General features: G+C 38.6%; 1 protein-coding gene across 7 annotated transcripts in view; it reads right to left on the reverse strand.

The window, feature by feature from the left end:
* The window catches only part of LOC143207936 (protein trachealess-like), a 231,661-nt gene that overhangs the window by 142,746 nt on the left and 74,932 nt on the right, over nucleotides 1-13,983 (reverse strand). The window lies entirely within an intron of this gene.

Consider the following 13,983-nt stretch of genomic DNA (forward strand, 5'->3'; position numbering starts at 1 on the left):
TTTCTCCCGTCGAGAAAAGAGGAAAGATAGAGCGAAAGACAGACGGATAGAGAACAGAGAGACCGAGATTGGCGAACGAAGGACGGAATACAGAACGCCGGGGGATGGAGGACAAAGTGATGGGGTAGCAGGAAGGTAGAAAGGCAGGTGGAGAAAGAAGAAGCACAGGGGGGTGAGGGGGAGAGAGAGAGCACAGCGAAGATTATTTGAGCCGGTAGACGGGTAGTTTGATGCACATAAGTAGTTATACCTATAAGTAGACATAATCATCACCAGCGTAGGTAGGCAGACAGGTAAGGTTAATTCCCAAACCCCGTATTATGGTCCCCGAATCAACTTTTCCATAGTATAATAAGCAATTTTATGATGTGCACTCGTAATTATATTGAGATTAGATAAGACCAGCCCGTTTAGTCTGCGGGCTCGAGACATCGGGACCGAACATTGTCCGACTCGAAAAAATTCGAGCGAGTGTGTGCGTGCCCATTGGCGTTCCAGTTTTGTCGCGTCTTCTTATTGGGCCGGATTTGCACCTCCATTAGCTGACCCTCCCTTTTCTTCTTCAATTTGTTAACCAATTGTAACGTCATTCGTTTCGCTTCTTTAATGTCGGTTACGGGCTTCTTGTTTGCGCGTAAGTGAATCGATAATTGCATAGGGTATTAATTTGAGATGGTAATTCTGATTACATGGAACTATGGAAATTGCCCAGATTCCGAGTCGGACTGGTATTGCTGAATTTCTGAGAAGTGTTATTTTGTGATTAAAAAGGGGCGCATCTAGATGAAAGAATTTGTGAATGGAAAGAATAAAATAATATTATTTTCAACTGTTTTTGTATTTGAAGCAATCGAATTTGAATTTAGATAAACATTTCTTATGAATGTTCCTATATTTGTCGTGAGGAAGAATATTTACTACGGAAGAATACTGAGGAAGAATGCTAATACTTTTCCTCGTGAAAGAGTCTTCACAATTTCAAAAATTTTAACCAGGGATAAATAAGTTGTATTAACAACTTTTAATAATTATAATTTCGCAATTAACTTTCCACAACTATCTTTTAATGAAGCTTTTACAATGGATGCTCAAATTATTGGAACATTCGAAATAGATAATCGATGAATTCTTAATTGGATTCACATTATTATTTGCATGATACTGCACCTTGCCTTAAAGTCAAAAGGATTTCTACATTCCTTACAGAAAAATATTTTCTCGATTAGTCTGGAAATTCTCCAGATCTCAATCCAGAATCTATGGAAGCAACAATTATAAACGCACAACAAAAATAACTGAAAAGACTCTGACCTGGTTATTATCATTCTCAAATAAAGATATTTCAATACAAAAACGTAAGATCATTCTTAACAATTGAGAATTTCTCAATAAATTGTTCAAAAGCGACAGCACTTTCATTTATAATTCAAAAAATTGTTAGAACTGATATAATGTAACAACTTCTTACGAGATTGTTATTTAAAAGAAAATGATCGTGCTTCTTTTACATACAGCTCAGCTATAGCCTATTAACAGGCTTCCGATAGGCAAGGTGGTAATCCTATAATTTTATCTTGGCGCAAGCATACAAAATTTTTTGCACACCAGCCTAATTTGAGGATCCACTGTAATTGAAGGATCGTGGTACGCATTCCTCGCGTTTTAATCGATTCGCAAATCCACAAAATCGGCGCGCGTTCCGGTAATCGAAGCCAGGGAACGGATTGAGGAGTTGGGGGGGGGGGTGGGCGATTGTACCGCTCAGGCGTGCAACTTTTTGCCGGTCGAAACTCAAGTTCACGACAAACAAGCTCCGCTTGACACGGTACATTTACAATGCTATTTTTCTCCTAAATGGAACTTCTTCTGATATCGCGATCGAGAAGTCAGCTTTGCGGCCGTTTTTCCGATCCCATCGAGCGGAGCGGGCCCGCGGACCGGAATGTCGGCCGAACCGATAAAAACCGAATCAAATATCTACCGTTCGGTCCGGTCCACTCGACTAATGAAAATACCCATTGTTACTCCCTTGGTTTTGCACGGAGAAATTTTGCGACTGCAGTATCCCGGCCTCGTGTGGCATTTCACTGCCCGGACGTATTAGGCTGAACACGTAATTACTGCGTTTCTTTACGCCGAGTTTCACCCTTCCCTGTTCCCGTGTACTTTTCCTATTTCGGCTCGGCCTCTCTGAATTAAATCAACAAAAAACCGCTCCACGATGCTCGACGCCCCGTGATTTTCGAAATGTCGACGTCGTCGTTGCGCATGCATCCGGTAATGTTTCTATTGAATGCTAACAATTCACTGGACGTTCGATATTTGAATACAGTCAGTGTAACGAAGCACCTTTTGAAAATTCGACCAAACGGCTTGAATTTTTTTTTATAATATTTCTATTGGTCACAATTGCAACGCAATTGAAAATCTTTGAATTTTGGGTCTGCGATTCATTTAAATCGCAATTTCTTACAATCTTTGCTACTTTCAAAAATCACATAACTTACTAGTGTAGTCAAGTACATAACTTATTTAGATCTACAAAAGACATTTTCTAAATTTCCATTACAGACACAGATAAAAAAAACTTAATAATCGTGACCTTCACTTTCTTCTACGCTAATCATAAAATTATTTACGCATTACCTAGTAAATTGATTCTTCTAACATCTAAAATAAACTCGAGCCTTTTGGTCCAATCTTGAAAAAGTTATTCGTTTTTAATCAGTTAACTTTGGCGACCTCTTTTCAGAGTGCGCACCTATATGTATGTGTCGCGAAAATCAAGCGATGACACGTGCATACGGGGATGCATGAATCCATCTCAAATTATTTATGCTGTTTATTTGTTCGTTTTATTTCGTCTTGACCACCAAATATTCTAAACATATTGAAATTTTGCGAATATATTTTAGTTTTCGTTAAAATTACAATTTAAATAGCCGATGGTAACTGAATTTCACGCATAACGAGTATACTCGTCATGACACAAAATACTGCCGTTTCTCCATGACGAGTATACTCGTCAATCACAGCTAACTGGTTAAAGATAGTACGAATACTTTTTACCTAACCCACTGTAGGCAGAGTCGTGAGATTAGGGGAAAACCTGACCGGACGGAAGCGTGGGGGAATAGCTTCATAGAAGGGGAAGGTGGAGTGGGGAGACAAGTGTCATTGTTAATTTGACGACTCTGCAGTGTAGTCGCAGAAAATATATGGAGTGGACGAAAACGATTCGTGAAAGAGTCATGCACCATAATATTTAATTGTTTTATGTTTTACTACAAACTTGTCCGTTTTGAAATCGAACGCACGAGAGAAAATCTTCCACATCTGCATGCAATCCAATAGGATAATTTGAAATGCACATTTTATGCGATCGTCGTACCAACTTGATTTATCGTGGCGCAACATTTGAGAAACGATTTCTGCGTTTTATATTCACACGAGAGAACCGTGTAAAGAAATTCCGTCTTCCTCGATTCGTTATCGATTCTTTTTTCCAACGTGGGGAAAAGGAAGAACGCTCTCTACTGGGACCGTTGAGGACCGCGACAGCCGCAGTCAATTGCCATTACGAGAAATTAAATCAGCCGTGCTTCTATTTACACGGCCCCCAATTCCGTGTAAATTGGCCGACTATCGAGATAATGCCTGGGACACCTAAAAGAAATCCAGCGAATGCTATTTTCCAGCTTCTGACTGTACTCGATAATGCTTTGAATGGCACTATTGGGAAAATTAAGAATATAGAAATTGTAATCTTCCCCTGTCACAATTTTCTTGTCACAACTTTAACATTTTAAAGGCAGCTCTTTACACAAAAATGTACGGAGTGAGAGTTGCAATTACATAATGCACTGCGTTTTATAAGAGATTTCTGGAAACAGGAATGCTAGTAGTCGTAAAATTGCAGTTACTATTAGATTGGAAAGAAAGTTCTTGCGGTTTTTATTATAAAATCAAAATAACAAAAACCGTAAGAACTTTCTTTCCGACCTAGTAATTCAAAATTGTAACAGTTTCATTCAAGTGGTACCTATTGTGATATTGTTCTTGAGTGAGCCAAGAGTTTTTCTTTTGTTGGAGAACATATATTCCGACAATGAATTTCAAGTTTCTTGATTGTATTACGGTAAAAATTGAATTTTTAGGTCATTCACGTGCTTCGTTTACAAAATTCTTCTCTCCATTTTGCAATCCTTTTCACCATCAACGGGTACTACATTAATTAATGACCACATTTTGACCAAAAATTACATCATGCTCATAAAGAGTACAATATGTTTTAGCCGAATTAGTAATAATTCGTTAGTTACTGAGTGAAGTGTCCATGTTGTATTACAATCTATTTCATTTCGGTGTAAATAACTTGATATGGACACTGGTGTGAACAAACTAAAAATTGTATACGTCAATTGAAAGGTATAGGAGCTAAGTAAAGATTGTTTTCTATCATAAATAATTTCAGTATATTAAAAATACTACACACACACACACACACACACACACACACACACACACACACATGGACGTTCTCAAATTCCGTAAATCCTTCTACTGTTTCAAGTTTCACCTACTCGTACCCGTGATAAATGCATAAAATCCGCAGTCTCTCTCTCTGATCATTCATTTCAGGGCAACCATGTTGAAGCAATTGAATAGCACCGGTCACCGATGCCCTCCACAGCAATGAACGTGTTGAACCGTCGCGAAACTTGACGGGAACATTAAAAGAGGATCTCCCACATGATTCCCGAGACAGAGCACGTAAATTGTGACAATCTGCTCGCGGACGAGCGTCGGTGCGCGTCGCGAGAGCTATTGACCTCTAAAGAAACCAGCTTCATTGAAGGCGAGGGTCGATACCGCGACGGAAGAACGTGAAAACAATTTGAATCGCGACCGGTGCATTCATTTGGGATCGGTTTTGGAACGGTTCTCCCTGATCCGCATTTAAGTTAGCCTCACGTTCGGCCGCAGCACGTGATCCAGCTGCTCGAGAGGAATCCCACGTATCCGTGACGTCACTCTATCTCCGCCGCGAGGCAAGCTGCACGCCGATACGAGCGCGAGACTTCTGTCTAGTCACTGACTTATTAGGAATTCCGCTCGACCCACGTGCAGAAATTCGGCTGCGCCACGTGCATTCGCCGGACGCACGTTCTTATAATTTGCGAGACGTCGCCGGACTGCTTAAACCCTAACCGTGGGGGCCTTCCACCCCCTTCGAGACGCTGCCCATTGATTCGCGCAGCGAATAACACCTCGCTCTCGTTAACTCCGATACCATGATTGTCCTATCTCGTGTCCGTGCTACCGTTTCGCGGTTAGGGTTGCAACCAATCCAACGTTTCAGCAAGCATTTCGAATACCGGCTTATCTAACCGTTAACCCTCTTACAAGGGAAGAACACGGATTATTCGATTTCGAATTTGTCCGCACTTTCCAGTACTAACTTCAGAAAAGTCAGTGCTAAGACCTGTGTAGTACAAGTTTTCAATGGATAATTACTATTTTTGTCTATTTTGGTACAAAAGTAGCTCTGAGCAGCTCCAATCTTTAAATTGCATTAACTGGAGCAATAAAAAAGTTACAGATTTCATATAAAATGAAAAAATTTATCAACACAAATTTTAATTGCCTTTTATTGGTGTACACAAATTACTCGAAAGTTGAGCTGCCTCGAATACTGACTTCAGAAAAGTCAGTGCTAAAACCTGTACACTACTAACTACTGTACTCGTTATTAAATATGAAATGTCGGTCAGTACTTTTATATAGGGAATAACGAGTAGCATCGAGTAGTGCATTAAAAGATACGTTTCCATTTAAAAATACAAAGTTGACCTTGATATCGACTTAATTTTTGTCTAGAACATTTTTTAATATCATCAACAGAGTTAGAAAATGAATTTTACATTACCTCTACCTCTTTTTGCCATCGCGAGAAAATTGAACATAATTAAAATGTATCGGACTAAAAATTAATCAAACTGTGAAATCACATTTATCTACAAATTAAGATTTATCGCGTTTTAAATTGTAGCTTAGTTTAAAAATTAGATACTTTCAAAATGCAAGAACACCGAGAGTTGATTTCACACTTACAAAGTGATCCTTTATTGGAAGATAATATTTATTTAGAATAAATGTATTCCTCTCTCGTGAACGTTGCTGTCGGAACAGTGCGTTTTTGCTAAGAACGATCGGTGGCCCGAATCATTGCTATTAATCACTATATTATCATTTAATTGATACTCACGCGATAACGTATACGGCAAGTAAAATATGCGAATCCTGCCTGTGGAAGCGTATTCTTCGGAAGGACCAAGTACATTTTTAACTCCTAAATCATGTCAGATAATAAGTCTTCGCGAATGTCCTAACGTACGGCGTGATAATTCACGATGATAGATACTGTAGCCGAATGTTCGCATAATCCTTTCTTTATATTGGTCGATCAAAGGAAAAAGATTTGTGGAGAAGCATCGGCGCCCCGTGGCTACTCGCATGGTTACTTGGTGGCTCCCTAAATCTTCCATTTTGGTCCATATTTATAAACAAAGGCGTGCTGTGGTTTTAATAGATTTTGCAGATTAAACCTTGCCCCCGGGTCAAGTTACAATATATTTTGTTGGTACTCTTGAAAACCATATTTATTTCTCACATTTTAGTTATATTATTATAGTTACATAATATATAGTTATTAATTTCGATGGAAATTAAGTAACTTCAAAGGATGCACATACTGGTGTTACTAGTTTCGATTCAGCTTCTCTATAAAAAAGTATTAACCTATGTATGTGAAAAAAATTAGTTCGGGTGTTATTTAATTTAAATATTGCCATGAAGAATACATTCGTAAACGTTATTCTTTATCCAAGGCTTTCATTGTGATTTTTAAATTAAAGTAACTCCCAAACTAATCTTTTTTCGACATACATAGAGGTGAATACTTTTTATAGAGCATAAAAAATATGCGGTTCCATTTGCAAAATTTAAAAGAGTTTTTTAATACGGTTTTTCTTCTGATCCTCGAATAAACGGCATTGCCATAGTACAGGGTCTAAAAGTCCTGCCTTTCATAGCTACATGGGCACTTGGGATCACTTATTATTCCTATTCTAGCTATAGAGAAGGCCAAGTTGTAATGGTCTGATCTACATTGATCCTAGCTAAAATTGCCAGATTTTTCCCTGTATACCGTGATTTGGACTTTTGGTGATGAAAGTTTTTGAGATAATTTGTTCCTTTGTGGATGGTGCTTTGAATCATATCTTTGGATAGTGCTTTGAAATCTGTGTATTTAACCTTTAAGTGGTACACCGTTTACTCAGATTACGATGAATCACGCTAGGGCCTTCCAAAATCCTGTATCAGTTATCTTAGATATCTTTGGACTTAGATACCTCAGAAACTTGAAGACTAAATAATTCAATTATTCTAAAGAAGTTAAAGAACCTTGAAGACCAAACAATTCAATTATTCTGAAGAAATTAAAGAAACTTAAAATTTGCAATTGAAGTATTATACGATACAATACAATAAACAAATTTGTTGGGTATGAGAGACCCTAGTATATCAGTTAAGGGTTAAAATAATATCCATGAGAGTAATCTCTTTTATCAAGCCAAACGTAGGTAGTTTCAATAAAACTAATCTTCTAATAAGATTTGTCGAAATGGCTGTAGCTATAACTTGATTTAAAAATGATCTACGAGGTATAGGCGTGTTACATTTATTTCTTTTCTGAATAATTGTAGTAAAACTGAAAATATCCCAACAATATTTCTTAAAATGTTTTCACTAATCATAAAATGTCTAGTGATAACCATACTCCTCTTTCCCGCGGCTACAACCGATCACCGATAAAGGAACACAGGAACTAAACGGGCGTTCGACTGGAAAAAAGCGAAAACCTCGAACAAAAAAGCAGTCACCTGAAGCAACCAGAAGGAAAGGAGGAACACGGCGCGAGGCAACGGAGGACAGTGCACGGGCACACGAGGAGGTATACTTAAAGAGAAAAGAATGCGTGGTATAGATCGCCGGGCTGGAGCGTAACGCGGGATTGGTTACGGTAGGCGAGAGCGTAGAAACGGGCATTGTCGAGGTTTCATAAGACGGGGGGAAATCGCGCGACAATAGAGAGGCCGCTCGCTCGGAACAGGGTAGACTCTGGAGGTGTCTCGGCATAAGAAAAGTCTCCTCCGGAGAGTCGGAGCTGGAGCCGGAGCGGACGAGCGACGCGGTGACGAGTTGAACGGGCCGCGGGGAAAAATCTTGCTCGTCATTGTTTCGCTCGTTTCTCTTCCTTTCAGCGTTATTTATCGGCCGGTTGAATATTCAGCCGGCACCGGGACAAAACCGTCGGGACAATCAGTGGACATAGGTACCCGCCTTCAACAGGCAGAAGAGTTGCCACTTTACTGGAACGCGCTCGCTCGCGGCACCGTGCACACGCTCGCTGGCTGGACGTCGCGAGGATATTGTTGAACGTCGTCGTCGGACGTCGTCGCCGGGATGCGGCCGCGACGTCGACGCGAGTACAATGCCGCAAGAACGGCGGAATGCATTAATATTAATAGTGGCACCGAACGGAGCCCCCCGTAACGGTTGCGAGTCAGGTGAGCCGGTCACCAAAGAGACTACTCCCTTCTTCCACCGACGAAATCCGAGCCAGCTGGTTTCGCGCGACCAGCAAAAATTCATTGCGCCGGAGATTTCAATGTAACCGGCGTGGGAAGATTCTCCGAGTACAGTGGACCTCCGTTTCTATCAACTAACTTTTAGCTGCGCCTGGTTAACTGAACTCTTATGTGAACGTGAACTCCTATTAAATCAATGAAAAATCATAGTGGTGCGAGATCATCAACTTTTTTAAGCTTACATGTTCATTTTGTTTTCAATACATGCACAAGAACATCAATTTGTATCAATTTGTATAGACAATCAAGTGCGAACAAGTTTAAAAATTAACTTAACGCTCCGGAGTGCTACTGTATAGTTAAAAATAATAGTCCGGTAAGTAATTAATCATCTTTTAACTTTTATTTCCGACTGAACCCTTGTTTGTATGTCCTCTGACCAACAACAAATAAAATTCCACCCGAATTTTAATTGCGCAAATACGAATAAAGTTTGCCAGTCTACTCATCTATCCTACATTTGATTCTACTGATTCACCTTATTATCACAACAGAAGCCTAAGTAGCTTATCATTGACGCGTCAATGGAGATTACCGTTGGCTCTGTAATACGTTCCTGTTCCAAATAGCGATATTTTAACGGTGGCAAAGACTTCAGCCGGCAGCTTGTTAGGTTGGCAGCACGAGCAGAGGCATACTTGCCATTCGATAAGGTTGTCCCCTGGAGCATTGGTTACGCCTCTGAGGTCGCCACCCGTTAACGCCCACGTAGGTACCTTTCCTTTATCATCGCACCTTCACGGTTACTTGTCGTTCCGCCGCGTTACACGAACCGCCGCAGTTTAACTGTTGAGCCGTACCTGCTACGGACACCTCCGCCATTAGTACGTGCGAACGTCCAATCACTTTACCGGGATATTTTAATCTTGGTCTAGATAAAGTACGGGACTACGGCCGGGATGATCAGCAGCATCGATAAATTGTGATTCCAGTCACTACTGTTTGAGAATGTAAATTATACTGCTCATAACTATTACACCGAGAGAGACCTTAAAAACTTGCTGGTAAATACAGTAATGTCTCAATACGTATGGACGAGATCTGCACGATAATTGTGAAAAATTGATCCCCATTGTCGCTAATATTGATTATGTCAGACTTCTGATAAACAACATATAAACTCACTTTTCTATGAAACTTTTACTTACATATTTGTGGGATGTCTCTGATTAAAATGAATCCAAACACGACACAATTTGGATCATGCTTGCTTGTTTAATTGACGATTCAGTGGAACCTCGATTATATACATATATCTTATTGTACTCAAATAAAGTTTAAGAGCAAAGGTATCACTCCCTCATGATATTCAATAATCTTTTAATCGCACTGTACTTTGAAGTGAAGTTAGATATAAACGCCTACCACGATAATCATCTATGTGGGCGACACTATTCTTTAACTACGTTTCATAAGTTTATTGTGATATATACGTGTAAATTAAATTTGATTAACATTTGTAAGATAGAAATTATTGTAAGATACATATGGTTGAGAGAGCAATTAGTATGATAAATTTCGTGTTTTCCCGTTTCGATTCGCTAATTATTATAGATTATGTTTCTTTTCGTGAATTTTGTTAGGGTTGTGATTCGGCAGTCAGCGTGTTAATTATCGTGGTTATTACGAATATCCATAATTCAGAAGTTTTGAAAAAGTGACCGTAATCTCGGCAATATGTTTCGCCGGAGAAGAGACCTTGGATTTTGACGGAATCTCGGGGAAAGATAAGAGGGGACCGCGTTGTCCTTCTGCCTCGGACCATACAACAATACAGGCTGATGAATTATTGTCAACATCAGAATGGGTTAGGACTTTCCGCAGAAATTTTATATATATATCTACAAGGCGGCATCTTCATAACGCGAGCAAAGGTTTTGATAGTCTTGTAGGTTCAGTCCTGAAGAACGCGGCGAGATGGAGAATAAGATACAGTGTGTGGCAGATGCTTTGTTGCGCACCGTGACATAGGCGCATGAGTCACCGGTGTATTAATTAAACAAAACCGAGCAGTGCATAAGCCCTCGTTAAGAACTGTCAGACATGAAAAATTGTTACAAATAATTGATGTGTCCATACATGTTCTTATTCTCCGCACTTTCTAAACAGTTCTTATGATTGCAGTTAGTTGATTATCAATTCTGTTTTATTGCAAAAGCAAGTTCCTCATCTCTGTCATTGTCGATCTTCAAAAACAATAAGAAAATTATATATTATATTATTATATCATATTATTATGTATTATTATTATAAGGATGAACCACGAATCGTGACCCGTAGAAATTACTTTGTTATTAGCAGTCCAATCGAAAATGTCTTTATCAGGTATAGCATGGTTTCAAGAAAGCTTTCATGTGATTATAGCAAATTTTTTATCAACTCTTTTTCTATAATTTTTCAGTCAGCTTCAATTGTTTGCAAATAGACCTATAACTTTTTATAGGTATAAAATAGGTATAAAACAATATTTTTTTAATTGCAAAAAATTGCTTTTGAATTCGTTTTTACAAAAAATTTGCTATAACGTGGAAGATCTTTTGAAACCATGCTATATGTGATCCAAACATTTTCGATCGCACTGATAATAACAGAGTATGTAATCTCTACTGGTCACGATTCGTAGTTCACCCTGTATATTAATTTTGACGTGATTATTGCATATGACACGATTATAAACATGTACTATGTTTATTCTGAATGTTTGTGTAATTGTATATCAGCTTAAAAGAAATGAAAGGAAGGTAAATTTTATGTAAAACCAAAATTGTTCGTTAAATTTAAAAAATATTTCAGTTCGACCTGATTATTCGAATTAATAATGTAAATTGTAAAGTTTGATGCAGCTTTGGATATAATAAACTGAAATAGTTGCGTGTATGGAAATGCAAATATCGAAAATTTTCATAATTACAAGATTCCTTTATGTCCAATGGGACACATTTCAACTGAACATAATGAGATCTTCGGGTTTCAGTCTCTCATTAATTTAAATTACACGATAACCCCTACAAATATTACCGTAGCCCTAATCTACCCCACACGACACAGACAGAATTAGCATACCCTCATGATCTCACGTACCCTTTCGCATTCAAACACCTTCAAGCAAGATTCATCCTTCGGTATCTATTCTTCCAATCGAACAATACTTTTTTCCACTTGTACGGCCATATCGCGTTCTCATTTTTTTTTACAAAAGATCGTGTATATTCTATTTCTTGTCCAAGAATATGAAATGGTAGAATTCTATTTACATTCATTTTTGGGGATGAATATGAATATGAATGAATTTCGGTTAATGTTTAATCTTAATATTTAGAAATTTGACGATGGTGTTGTACATTAATATTGAATTACTGAATAATTTATAGGATAAGGATTCTCTCTTAAAATCAAATATTTTTAAAAGAAACGAGAAATTGTGATTAATAAATGTGTGTGTATGTGTGTATGTGTGTGTGTATAAGAGAAAATAAATTATTTTAATGAATTCATTTAGTATGATAAATGTATGCCTTCTAGCTATTAAAAATTAAATTAGCTTGAACAGTTTATGAATAAAAATCCGCAGTCTACTGATTAGTTTCACAGAAATCTTTTTGGATAATTGTCATGTCTGGTTCTTGTACAAATTAGCGACATAAGCCGTCCTCAGGATTGAGCAGGACCTTAAGGGGTTAGCGCAGGTGAAGTGTTAATTCTCTTGAAAAGGAACAAGCTCTCGACAGAAGAGAGGATACCGCAGGACTAAACAAAGAGTGGGTGCGTGTCCCTGTGTGTGCGCGTGTGTGCGTGTGTGTGCGCAGAGCCAAGGGGGAAATAAGGCAGCTCGTGGAATGGCTTAGGAAAGCTGATCTGAAGTCGGATCGGTCCACGGCGAAGGTTGGACGTTCGCTGGTCGGTTGACCTCGTCGGGTAATAAGAATAAATGTGATTCTATTACGGGTTCAATTGTTACGGCGGCGGATAGGCTCTTCTCCTCGATGCCGAATGAGGGGTAGATGATCACAACCGATAAGTCTGGGGGAGGGGAGGAGGAGGAGGACGATTTTACCTGGGACCTGCCACCTTTTCCGACGCCGATAGCCGCCGGCCGATATCGATATTCTACCGGGCTCTCCGATTGTTTGCCAGATTATTACCGGTCATTGCCGGAATCGTGCTCGATCGATGGGTTAATCGAATTTGCATTGTCGACGGACGCCACGATTGCCCGAATGACACGACGTTTAACCTGTTTGTCGTTGAACCATAGCCTGCATGGACTAATCGCCGCAGATTTTCAACTAATTGAGACGATTAAGTTGTTCAATTCGGGGTTGAAACGGTTAATCTAGGCTTCGAACGGTTCCGCAAAATAACTGGTTTGTTACTGACATTTCCAACTATTATTATCTGGTTCGATTGTGGCTCCTGTTTAGGTTTAGAGTAGGTCGTCAGATTTCAATACACCTCCATTTTACAAGTGATATATTCAAACAATTTTTCAACATTCTGAAATGTTCTAAACATACCTCCCATTTCAGTTTGTCAGTTCTACGTCAGGTCCGAAGCGATTCTAAATTGTCTCTACATCAACATTTATTTTGAATTCTCATCATTTGTCAATAAAGCCAAATATATATTATAAATGAAATTCCTAATTATTATCTGTTTTGGATATTACAATTTTTCGACATTCTGAAATGTTCTAAAAATTCCTCCCATTTCAGCTTTCCAGTTCCATAATGCGTAGAATGCAATGCAAAAGAAATGTTGACCCCACAATCCAATTTAGTAGCCATTTTGTAACACAACATAATAAATGTTTTAACATTAATCTGCGAAACTGCAACTAAATAAAAACTAATACTATATACTGGACGTTCTATTAAACAAATAAAATAGTTTCTCGTGTAAATTTTGTTGGTCTGTCATTACCAGTAAACAAAAATGACAGGCCAAATACCAAACAAAGTGTGAAGTTCGATCTACAGTTTACGCCTTACGCTATACGGCACGGATCATCACGTATCGACAACGGCAAGACCATCACCGGCACGATAGTATAATATTTTGTCAGTTGACGTAAAACGATAAATTCTATCAATATTTCAGAATGCAGCAGTACAAGCTCTTGGAATTATTCAAACGAAGAAATTTTGAAAAAATTGCAATTGGTTGGAATTATACAAAGACAATACTAAAAGTTGTTGTTTACAACTTTTTTATGTGGGCCTATGTCGAAAATTGAAAAACTACATTTTTAAAAATACAAATTTCATCCCAA

The sequence above is a fragment of the Lasioglossum baleicum genome, chromosome 4 (assembly GCF_051020765.1).
Source record: "Lasioglossum baleicum chromosome 4, iyLasBale1, whole genome shotgun sequence".
Lineage (NCBI taxonomy): Eukaryota > Metazoa > Arthropoda > Insecta > Hymenoptera > Halictidae > Lasioglossum > Lasioglossum baleicum.